Source organism: Schistocerca americana, chromosome 2, assembly GCF_021461395.2.
Source record: "Schistocerca americana isolate TAMUIC-IGC-003095 chromosome 2, iqSchAmer2.1, whole genome shotgun sequence".
NCBI classification, from domain to species: domain Eukaryota; kingdom Metazoa; phylum Arthropoda; class Insecta; order Orthoptera; family Acrididae; genus Schistocerca; species Schistocerca americana.
Window position 1 is genome coordinate 212,210,693 of NC_060120.1, and position 13,505 is coordinate 212,224,197.

Here is a 13,505-nt window from a genome sequence, read left to right on the forward strand (position 1 = left end):
GGAAATTTAGAAATACGAACTCAACTTGAGATCCCCTGTCGATAGCGGCCATTACTTTGTGTGAATAAAGAGCTAGCTGCGTTGCACAAGAACGATGTTTCCTGAAACCATTCTGATTACGTATCAATAGATTGTTTCCTTTGAGGTGATTCATAATGTTTGAATACAGTATATGCTCCAAAACCCTACTGCAAACCGACGTCAATGATATAGGTCTGTAGTTCGATGGATTACTCCTACTACCCTTAATAAACACTGGTGCGACCTGCGCAATTTTCCAATCTGTAGGTACAGATATATCAGTGAGTGAGCGGTTGTATATGATTGCTAAGTAGGGAGCTATTGTATCAGCGTAATCTGAAAGGAACCTAATCGTTATACAATCTGGACCTGAAGACTTGCTCGTATCAAGCGATTTGAGTTGCTTCGCAACCCCTAAGAAACTCATGCTAGCAGCTGTTCGTGTTGCAAATTCTGGAATATTCCATTCATCTTCCCTGGTGAAGGAATTTCGGAAAACTGTGTTCAATAACTCCGCTTTAGAGACACAGTCGTCGGTAACAGTACCATCGGCACTGGGCAGCGAAGGTATTGACTGCGTCTTGCCGCTTGTGTACTTTACATACGACCAGAATTTCTTCGGATTTTCTACCAAATTTCGAGACAATGTTTCGTTGTGGAACCTATTAAAGACATCTCGCATTGAAGTCCGTGCCAAATTTTGTGCGTCTGTAAATTTTAGCCAATCTTCAGGATTTCGCGTTCTTCTGAACTTCGCATGCTTTTTCTGTTGCCTCTACAACAGCGTTCGGACCTGTTTTGTGTACCATGGGGGATCAGTTCCATCTCTTACCAATTTATGAGGTATGAATCTCTCAATTGCTCTTGCTACTATAACTTTGAATTCGAGCCACAATGTTCTGATTTTGCCACTTGGCACTCCATTTTCTAGCATCCAAAGCTCCACTCACTATCTCCAAATGACTGAAAGATAATGTATAAACTCAAATAGCAACAGTGAATTCCACATAAAAAATGACAGTTGATAAATTAACCCATAGCAACCGCAATACCAACTTGTAAAATGAAAAATTATACAACAACCTAATATTTATCAATTAGGAAAAAACTGACATCAATTGCACTTGTCAACAAAACAATTCTTTTTGTTGCAGAAAATTACATGCTTTTCAGGAAGATAATTCACCCCTGAATCCAGATCTAATTTAAGAACTTCTTTTCCTATAATAGTGGTTTTTTTATAACAAGACTTCCAAATCCAAACACAAAGCAATGAAAGAAATAAGTAAGAAGGACTAGTTACTATTCGCCATATAGCGAAGATGCTGAGTCGCTTGCCTACGTGCGAATCAGCATCTCCGCTATATGGTGAGTAGTAACTTTCCATCTCATAATATTGTTGCATTCCATCCTGGATTTTCCATTGTTTGATAAGAAGGACTAGTAGTAGTCACACATCAAAACACGAAAATGTTCAACACATTTCTTAATTTGTGGCACCATTAATATTTCTACGCTTAATTTTGGTTCACTGATCCTTGGAACTTTTCTCACAATTACTTGACTTCATGTTAAGTTTTGTCCATGGCTTTCACCAAGTTTTGATGAGACACAACTTAATGTGTAGTGGTGGAAGATACTCATTTTTGGAATTTGCAAGTTGAGTGTTCACCACAGCCAGCAATTCATTCTGAGAAGAACATTTTTCTTTTCCCATAATAGAGTTTTTACCGTTTCTACTGTCCTATTTGCATAGAAAACAGCAGTGCTTTCTACCCAAGCCCATGCTGAGATGAACTGCAGTTACTGTGATGTCTCCACATATACACCATTTGTATTTCTGATAGTGGATAAGTGTGACTTGCATTTAAAGGTTTTATGTGTCTTCATATTAAATGCAAGAGCATTCCGAACAGAAAGAAATTTGTGCTCATTGTGGAGGAGGACTATTTTCAGGCTAACTCTGGTGAAATCTATGAACATTTACACTGAAATAATGGCCAACAGTTTTCATACTGGACTAAATATCTTTCCAGAAAGCCATTCACCTCTCTTTGAGAAATAATCAGAAAAAAACAGTGCAGTGTGCATTAAAACACTTCCTTACCATAAAAATGAAGATTCCATTCTTTAAATTGTGAAGTTTCAAGCTCAGCCTGTTAGTTGAACATATTTAAATCACATACAAGATCACTGAAATCTTAAAAAGTATGCTTCTCTTGATTTATAGTGACCTTGAAATGTTGGGTTGGCATGCATCTCTCCTCCACTGTTACAGTCAGCTCTTGTTAACTGTATCTGATATGCTAAAGTAACTCTACTCGAGCTCAAAGTAGTTGCCAGTTTGTTAAATCTTGTGCCTTAAATTTGTACTTTGGAATGTCCCTATTTGGAAGGATCTTTGCAAATATTGTGTTACTGCAGAGAAAGCTGTCTTCCTCAGACTGTGTACAGAATATAGCAAAGAAATTTGGTCATTATGTAAGTGGTGATTAAAAAGTTCCTCTTAGAAGGCCCTACAGTCCAGAATTGGTTTGCCAATCAGACAAAATCACTGTGAGCATTGAGGCAATCACCCCACAGACTAGACAGATTGAAGGTACTCATTTGGTAAAAGGACTTGTCCTGCTGTATGAAGTCTTTAACTGCCTGCTACACATCCTCATCTGACAGGAATTGTCAACCCTTCCAGTCTTTTTTTAAGGGATCAGTGGTGTGACAATCATATGGGGAGAGGTTAGACCATCCGGCAGGTGCTTGAGTGTGTCTGACTTGAATTGGCATAACTTCTGCCTTATGTCATTTGTTATATGGGAGCATCTTGTGTCGAAGGGAGACCAGCATGGAACATGACACACCATTCCACAACAGTGGTTTTCAGCACTCAACTAATACTGTATTCAGACATTACAGGATTGTCTTTCGTACTCATCTGAAATGTTTTACATTTTTGTACCTTTAGAGCTAACTGCAATTCATCACACCAACTGGGAATTCTATTAAGATGATCCTGTATTCTGCTACAGTCACATGATGATGACACTTTCCTATACACTACAGCTTCATCAGCAAACAACTGCAGATTGCTGCTCACCCTATCCATCAGATCATTTATGTATACAGAAAACAACAGCAGTCCTGTCACACTTCTCCGGGGATCCAATGATGATACCCTTGTCTCTGATGAACTCTCGCAGTTGAGCACAGTGTACTAGCACAGTGTATCCGCATGATTCTCCTGCATGAATGATTTTTAAATATGAAATTTAAAACTTAATCTTTCCTTTTGCTACCTTCTATTGCAACACCAAACTGATCAACGTGCGACTGATAGCAGTTTTCAACCTGCTTAGTAATTTTATATAGAACTACAATGTTCTCAGGTTCTAGGCAACACCTTTCACTAATGTATGACACTGAAAGTTGTATGCTTTGCACATCAGTCTTTTTATAGGCACAAGAATTTCTCATAACTTTTGCCTGTCAGTATTTCCATGTCCCCTTTTTGAACCAAGAGTGCAACAATCTCTGCTTCTTCAGCAATTTCTTAATTTTGTTCTTAAGACACAGTAGGTCTTTTCTGTCCTTAATACTCTTACTCAACACATACTTCTACAGAGCATGATTTATGATCAGTTTGAACATTGCTTTCATTTGCCTATGCCTATCATATTTGAAAAATGATACCCATTCATTGTCTAAGTAGGATGCTAGTAGCTGCTAATCTGCTCTTTCCAACACAAAAAGTCTCCCAGCCTTTTTGACAAATTTATGAACTTTGTCAACTGATGTCACTATGATGGCATTATGATCACTAATCCCTGTCTCCATGCTGAAACTGTTGATAACGCCAGTATACATCATAGGGTAACAGTTACAAGGAACACTGGTACTCTTCACGCAAATGACATGGGACTTGATCCACATAATTAGGCAAAAAGAAGTGATTCTTGCACAGGTTATAATGTAACTATTAAAATGTAACTAATATTGGGTTAAGCGTTTATATATAGGAGTTTTTGTGTACTCATCCTTTCTGTAGTTCTGTAGCAGCTGAAGCCCTAATTTCTCAGTAACTGAAAAAAATTTTATTGTATTGTATTGTATTTTTATTGATCCAGGCAATCATAGTATTGTACAGCTGTACATATGATATTGGATAGGTCAAGAGAGCTATTTACAGTAATTTTAACTTCAGAAAAGTTAAAATTAAAAATCATCTTGTAATATGTCATTTTAAATACATTTATTATACCTTCAAAGCATAGTTAAAGCATTATTATAAAGGCAAACAATACTTACAATACAAAAGGAGCAGCTACATGCTCACTGCTCAAAACCCAAAATCAGACTGACTCTCTCTGCCAACATGGCAGTTACTATTTACAGTTTCTTAACAATACTGAACAATCCTCGGCATTGTTTGAAATCATTTTTCATTAATTAACAATTAAAATTTCCATTTAAAAAACTGAAAATACATATATAAACGTATGTCTGCTCAGAACAGTAAGTACACTATGATATTAGTACATGTCTGTTATTTCATTTGAAAATAAACTCTCAAATAAGGAATTACAATAATACATTTATATTTTCTATTTATTACTGGAGATTCCCTTCATGGAAATTATTCCCTTCATTTACAGAACTTCTACACTTTGAACTGAAATAGATTAAACAGTTATTTTCTCAGTTATAAGTTGTTCTAGACGATTTACATATTTTGTTTACATGTGTGATCCTGAATTAGACTGGGAAATGTTCATTTTAAATAGGCCTCAATGGGCTGTTACATTTCAAGGTACAGATCAGCTACTTGAGGACTTCTTGCAGAAGTCTGTTTCATAAGTTACAAATATTAACACTTACCTCTCAATTCATATTTTCTTTGATGATTTTTGTTTCTAACAACCTATCTCTTTTTAAAACTAATAGTGAATGTCATGATCATAATACTAGGTCTAAAAATGATCTACACAGGGATCTGAAACATTTAAGTCTTGTTCAGAAAGGTGTTCATTATTCAGCCACAAAAATTTTCAACTCCCTTCCATCAGGTATTAAAGATCACATTAATGTCTTACCTACTTTTAAATGTAAATTGAGAGAATACCTAATGGTAAATTCCTTCTATTCTCTTGATGAGTATCTACAGATAAAGCAATGATTTTTTATACTGATAAAAATTTGTTTGCTATAGATCACATTAACTGTTTAATTTGGAAAATGTACTATATTTCCTTTTTAGGTATTGTTTTATATTACTTGAGCTATACCTTTGATTTGATTTTAACCTACAAACTTATTCATAATCTTATGGTACATTTTTGTCATTTTATATATGGGTATTATTTGTTTAATTTGGAAAATGTACTATATTTCCTTTTTAGGTATTGTTTTATATTACTTGAGCTATACCTTGATTTGATTTTAACCTACAAACTTATTCATAATCTTATGGTACATTTTTGTCATTTTATATATGTGTATTATATCCGTTGTATGTAATCATGACTCATTCCACATCCTTGTGATTTATCACAATACGGATTAATGGAATACGAAATAAATAAAAAAAAAAAAATAAAAAAAAAAGTGTTTTAAATTAAACAAGAATTTTAAAAGTCAGTGTTCTCAGTGTTTTCCCATTATATAAAATGTGGTCAAAAAGTAATGGGAATTTTGTAATTTTGCAAGCTTTATACATCTGATTTGCAATATGACAATGGAAAATCCAGGATAGAATGTAACAATACAATGAAAAGGATAGTTGCTACCCACAATATAGGGGAGATGCTGAGTCACAGATAGGCACAACAAAAAGACTATCAGAAAATGAGCTTTCGACCAACGAGGCCTTCATCAGAGATAGAACACACACACACACACACACACACACACACACACACACACACACACACACACACACACACACACATATGCAAATGCAACTCGCAAATGCAACTCATACACACATGACTGCAGTCTCAGGCTGCTGAGGCCTATCTGCCCATGTACAACTCAACATCTCCACTATATGGTGAGTAGAAACTGTCCTTTTCATTATATTGATTTTCAGTAGGAGTAAGACAAGTGGTATAAATGTTTGAAAGAAGGTCAAGAAGATGATGATAGAATGACTGCCCAGGACACCCTAGCACATCAATTACTGCCAAAAAGGTGGAAAAAGTGAAGAGAATGGTTCTGGAAAATCATTAGATCACCATCAGAGTGGTTTCTGATGATGTAGGCATATCCTTTGACTCATGAGATGCTATTTTTTGGATGTTCTGGGCATGAAATGTGTAGCAGCAAAGTTTATTCTGAAAATGTTGAATTTTGACAAAAAAGAGTGCATAGACATCACGCAGAAATTGATCAATGAAATCGACAATGATCCAGAACTTCTAAGGAAGGTTATAGCAGGTGACAAAACATGGGTATATGAGTATAACATCAAAACCAAGGCCCATTCATCGTAATGGAAACTGCCTGAAGAGCCAAGACTAAAAAAAAGTTGGGTAAGTTCTATCACATGCAAAGGTTCTTCTCGCTGTTTGCTTTGATTACAGTGGTACAGGGCCTTGTGAGTTCCTGTCTTATGGTCATATAGTCAGGAGTATGCTATGGTAGGAGTACTATCTGGAAGTCATGCACTGTTTGCGTGAAGGAATCCAAAGAAAATGAGCAGAACTGTGGCAAAACCATTTGTGGATATTGCATCACGATAATGCTTCCACTCACATTCAATGTTTGTACATGATTTTTTGGAAAAAACAGAACTGTTATGTTGCCTCAGCTACTGTATTTGCTGCACATGGGCCTCTGTGACTTCTTTCTATTCATGAGGCTGGAGAGAACCATGAAAGAAGGTCATTTTGCTACCACTGATGAGATAAAAACAGAATCACTGAAGGAGTTGAACATCGTAACAAAGAGTGAGTTCTAGAAGTGCTTCCAAGATTGGACAAAGCACTGTTACAAGTGTATTGCATCTTAGAGGGCTAACTCTGAAGGGGTCAAAATTGATGTTGATGAATAAATGAAGATTCTTTAAGGAAAACAGAAATACCTATTATTTTGTGATCCCACCTCGTATGGAGTACTTTCAGGGGAATGCGGGGGTAGTAGAATAAATGACCAGCCAGACAGGTTGGTCATGGAAGATGTTTGGTAATAGGCCAATGTGGCCAGACCACCCACACCCCAGCAGCCAGAGATAGTGGCCATATGTATCACACCCAAATACACACACACACACACACACACACACACACACACACACACACACACACACACATAAATAGAGCACCAAAACATTATATTACACCTAAACACTCACACACACACTAACTCTGAAGGGGTCAAAGTTGATGATGATGAATAAATGAAGATTCTTCAAGGAAAACAGAAATACCCATTATACCTATTACTTTGTGATCACACCTCATATGGAGTACAATCAGGTGAATGCGGGGGTAGTAGAATAAATGTCCAGCCAGTCAGGTTGGTCATGGAAGATGTTGTTTGGTAATAGGCCAATGTGGCCAGACCACCCACACCCCAGCAGCCAGAGATAGTGGCCATATGTATCACACCCAAATACACACACACACACACACACACACACACACACACGCAAATGCATACATGAACAGATCACAGATAGTTCAATAATTACACTCGTAAGTTTGGCAATACCATTCGATCTTTGGAAAAAACATTTGACAGTCGGTAACAGAAACCAAAACATTACGTTGAAACAAGCGTTCAGTTAATAGTGCTGTGGAATGTGGGGAAAAACCACAAATTGGCATTCATAAGAAGAAGAACAACACTAAAAATGCAACAAGAGTGTAATATGTGAGAAATTGTCCTCACAACCTGTAAGTACAGTTCAAAACATTACTACTTAATAGGAAATATCAACCACCAGAACTGTTTATAACCTCTAGGTACAGTGACAAAAATGTAAATCAAATAACAAACATATTTACATATTCCAGGCCACTGATGATGTCTTGCAGAAAATAAAGGCGAAACGCGTATGGCATTAAAACTGTGTTCTATTCAGTTGCTGTCAGACGGTCCGTAAGTAAAAATTATCAATATACTGTAATAAGACACGTCAAGCTGCGGACAAATATATAGCTTTAGACCACTGCCTTCATCACACACATACAAGCGAGCACATCTCATGCACATGGAATACCAACTCCAGCATCTTGGGGTGGAATCTGGCTTTCTTGTGTGTACGTGCGATCGGTGTGTGTGTGTGTGTGTGTGTGTGTGTGTGTGTGTGTGTGTGTGTGTGTGTGTGTTTACTGATGAAGACTGTGGCTGAAAGCAATATGTGAGCGTCTTTTAATTGTGCCTGTCTGCAACTTGACATGTCTTCTTTTTAGTAAGTAGCAATCTGTCTTTTCCTACATTGTTGAGTGCGTGCTTAAGGACGGAATTTTGTATCGAAGCTTAATTGTTTAGCAATCTTTTCACTGTGTCTGTCTGTGACTCAACACCTCATCTTTGTGGTGACTAGCAATCTATCCTTTTCATAATATCGTTAGATTTAGAAATCCTCATTGTTCACTGGATTAAATTTTCAACAGAAGAATTCTATGAAAGTTGAAACATGTGTAAACTGCCTCAAGTACAATATGACGGAAGTCAGAACAGGCAGAATCAATGCTGTTTTCCTGTGGGATGTTGCTATGCAACACACATTAAGAGTAATACACTATATTTACACAATACCAAATAAAAAAAGATAATTTTGAAACTATTACTTAGCTTCGGAGTTGTACACAATTGGAAACTGTATTTCACAGGCATAATGTTAGGATTAGATTAGAAGATAAAATTAAGTTCAAGTTTTTGAAGTTAGTAAAAAAAATCCAGGAGAAGCTGGATGTCTGATTTCAGACATGTCCAGTAATTTCAATATTCAGAGAATGGCCAAAAGCACGCACACATGTCAGAAAGTTCAGAAGCAGTCTAACAGCACAGGGCATGAAGTGACAGCTAAGACTAGAAAATAATTCATTAAGATGACTCCGTGCTGACTTGTAGTTTTCAGTCATAATACTGGTTTGATACAACTCTACACTCTAGTTTATCCGGGTCAAGTGCCTTCAGCTCTGCGTAAGCACTGCAACCTGAGTCCATATGGACCAGCTTATTGTAATCAAGTCTTGATCTCCCTCTACAGTTTTTACCACCTGTACTGCCCACCAACACTAAAGTGACTATATCTTGATGTTGCAGGATGTACCCTATCAATTTTTTTATTGCTTCTCAGTACTACAACCAGAGCTTCTTCTGGATACGGGAGGGGGCAGGGGGGTGAGGGGGAGGGATAGCTGTATGCGAGGATGGCACCACTAGGGCATTGGTCTGGAGGAGGCCCCTGGCTTACCTTGCCATACTGATGTACATCAACTGAATCGAACTGCGCGTTCACTCTGTTCCCAGACAGGAGCACTTCTGGGAGACTGTTTGGAAATATGGCTGGCAAACATGAATGACCCTGATGGCTTCGATTACTGACAGCTCAATTGACTTAGGTTACTACTTATTGCCATGGCGTGCACAGCCACACAAATGCAATGGTCGGCTATCGCAGCAGAGTTAAGCGGCGAAAAATAAAAAATGTGATTATTTTTTGGGGTAATTCATCAACCAAGCAAAAGTTTTCCGGGCACAAAAACATGCAGTAAGAGTTATATGTGGTGTGAACTCAAGAGCATCCTGCAGAAGTCTGTTTAGGGAACTAGGGATACTGCCAACTGCTTCCCAATATATTTATTCTTTAATGAAATTTGTCATTAAAAATATACCACTTTTTCAAACCAACAGCTCAATTCATGGATCAGTACTAGAAATAAGAATAATCTTCACAAGGATTTAAAGTCACTTAGTCTTGTACAAAAAAGGTGTGCATTGTTCAGGAACACACATTTTCAATAACTTGCCAGCAGCTATAAAAAGTTTAACAACCAATGAAATTCAGTTTAAGAGAAGCCTGAAGGATTTATTGGTGGCCAACTCCTACTCCATTGATGAATTACTCAGTAGAACCAGCTGATTTGTTTGTATATATAAATAAGTACAATATAACTTCTGCACAATTTCAATGCAGTAATGTGTTCATTGTAAATAAGTGTGTGCGTGTGTGTGTGTGTGTGTGTGTGTGTGTGTGTGTGTGTGTGTAAGTACAATCTAACTTCTGCACCATTTCAGTGCAGTAATGTGTTCATTGTAAATAAGTATTATAGTAGTTGTATTACACATTTATTACCTTATAAATAAATTTAAAAATACTTTTTATTTTAAATTCAGTGCATTAGTATTTGTAAAATGATTCTTTCATACAGTGTTCATTAAAAAATGACGATCATTCCACTTGGGACCTGTGGAATGGTACATTAGCTTGTTTGTTTGAGTTGTAAATATTTGTCATGTATTGTTGTTTTTCTGGCATGTTCTACATCCCGGAGGACCTCCTCACTACGGATCAATTGGAATGAAAGTAAATCTGATCTAATCTAATCTAAAACCTATCCCTTACTCCTTCAAGTTTTACCATAAATCTCATTCCTCTCTGGTTTGATTCAGTTCTCCATAACAAGTTACTTGATCTACCCATCTAATCTTCAGCATTTTCTGTCAAACCGAATTTCAAAAGCTTCTAATTTCCTCTAGTCTGTGCTGTGTGTCGCCCACATTTCCCTTCCATATAATGCTATGACATGACAATTACTTTCAGAAAATATTTCCAAGCAGTGAAATTTTGACTTGTAATTTTCAGAAGTGCATTGCATATCATTTTTTTTAAAATCTAAATCCTTCAGTATCACCTGATTTAAGTTTTCTACATTCCACAGCTCTAATTTTAGTTTTGTTGATGTTCAGCTTACTAATTTTGTAACAAGGATATTATTTACTCTGTTCATCTGATGTTCCAAGTCCTTTGATGCTTCTGACAGAATTACAATGTTGTCTACAAACTATAAAGGTTTTGCTTCTTCTCCTTGAAATTAAATTCCTTTTCTTAATTTCTTCATGGTGCCCTTTATGGCTCACTTGTACATATTGAATACTATGAAGGACAGACTAGAACTCTGTCTCACTCCTTTCTCAACTACTGCCTCCCTTTGATATCTTTCGACTTTTGGAACTGCAGTCTGATTTCTTTACAAGTTGTACATAACTTTTTGCTCTTGGTGTTTTATTTCTGTTACTTCAGTATTTCAAAAAGTCATTCCAGTCAACATTATCAAAAGTGTCTCTAAGTACACAGTAAGTTGCAGGATTAGTATTGGTTCACATGTTTATCCAGAACCCAAACTGATCTTCCCCCATTCATTCCATACTTCTGTAAATAACTAATATCAATGTTTTTGAACTGTTATTAAACAGATAGTTTCATAATTCTCACTCACATCACTACCATCCTCTTATCATTGGGATTGTTACGGTCTTCGTGAAGTATGAGGATATTTTGTGTGTCCCAAAAATGTCCTATTCCAGGTGCAACTGTTTTCTCATGGTTAGCTCTCCCAATAACTTCAATAATTCTGAGGGAAGTTTTCTTCAAATTAGGTATTTCAGTGCTCTGTGAAATTCTTCTCACAGTATTACACATCTCTTACCTCATCTTCGTTTACTACTTCTTCCCATCCTTAATGCTGACTACAGGACTGTTTGCTCTGTATAGTCTTTCTATACATTCCTCTATGCCATAAAGAGACACCATCAAACTATCAACCAATTTTACTTTTGCCAGATGTCTCAAAAATATTTGAAAATATTGTGTTCAAGCATCTCCTTAAGCATCTGACTGCAAATAATATATCATCCAAGTCACAGTTTGGGTTTCTTAAGGGTTCTCATTTAGAGAAAGACATTTACACTTACAGTGGGAATGTATTTAATTCATTAGATAATAAATTAGAGGCTACTGACATTTTCTATGACTTGTCAAAGCCTTTGACTGTGTGAACCACACCATTCTCTTAAGTAAATTAGAATATTATGGTGTCACTGGCAATACTGCAAAATGGTTTGAGTGTTAATTAACTAACAGGAAACAAAGAGTATCATTGAGAAATACCTGTGCAGTAAGCAGTCAGTCTTCATCTGATTGGGAATTAATTACATGTGGTGTTCCTCAAGGTTCCATCTTGGGTCTGTTGCTTGCATTTGCAGTGAAAATGTCAGATATAGGAGATATAAATATAAAAAAACTTGCATACTTTGCTTACTTTCATTCTATTATGTCATAAGGGATAATATTCTGAAGTAATTCATCAAACCAAAAAAAGCTTTTAGTTTGCAAAAGTGTGTTATAAAAAGCATTTATGGTATAAATTCAAGAACATCATGTACAAACCTTTTGAAGGAACTTTGTAGTCCAAGCACTGCTTCTCAATATATTTATTCCTTAATGAAATTTGCTGCAAGTAATATATCTTTATTTCCAACCAATATCGCAATACATAGTATCAATACTAGGAATAAGAACAATCTGCATAAAGACCTAAAATCACTTACCTTGGTTAAAGAAGGGGGCAGATACTCAGGAACACACATTTTCAATAAATTGCCAGCAACCATTAAAACCTTGGTTTCAGATAAAGCACAGTTTATACTGAGTTTGAAAGACTTTTTGACAGGCAATTCCTACTCTGTAGATGAATATCTTAAGAGGGACTGTTACACCTACTTCAGTAAAAATGTGTGTTAGATTTCAGTTTTGACAGCACTTTGTCACAACAGTCAAGATTAGGTATTTTGTGTATGATAAATTTATTAAAAGTGCATAACAATGTTTCATTCTGACAGCTTATTAATTCTATAAATATTAGCAGTTCCAGTTTACTGTGATGTAATCATTACGGAGTACCACAGGGATCTAAATTGGGACCACTTCTTTTCCTGGTACACATAAATGACTTACCAGGAAATATAGATGTAAAGGCATGTATGTATGCAGATGACACAACTTTTCAATCTGTAAACCATGTACTTGATAACAATGAATTGGCAAAAGAAAATGCAACATCATGGTTTATTGCCAATGGTCTGCTATTAAATGAGGAAAAGACCCAGAATATCTGGTTCAGTCTATCAAAGACTACAAAAACAGAAAAACAAAAGGCAAAGTTTTTAGGTATTGTACTTGACAACAGTCTAATATGGAACTCTCATGTTGATCACATAGTGGTTAGGTTGTCAAGAGTTATATGTTTGTTGAAGAGACTGATGTGTTGTGTGACATTTCAGTACATAAGGACAGCGTACTTTGCCTTTTTTCAATCTGGTTTAAGGTATGGGTTAATACTCTGGGGAAACAGCAGAAAAATAAATGAAATTATGGTGATCCAGAAGAAAGCAATCAGAGTGATGGCTAAGGTAGATAATAGAACACATTGTAAACCATTGTTCATTAAATATAGAATTTTGACAGTTATTAATTTATA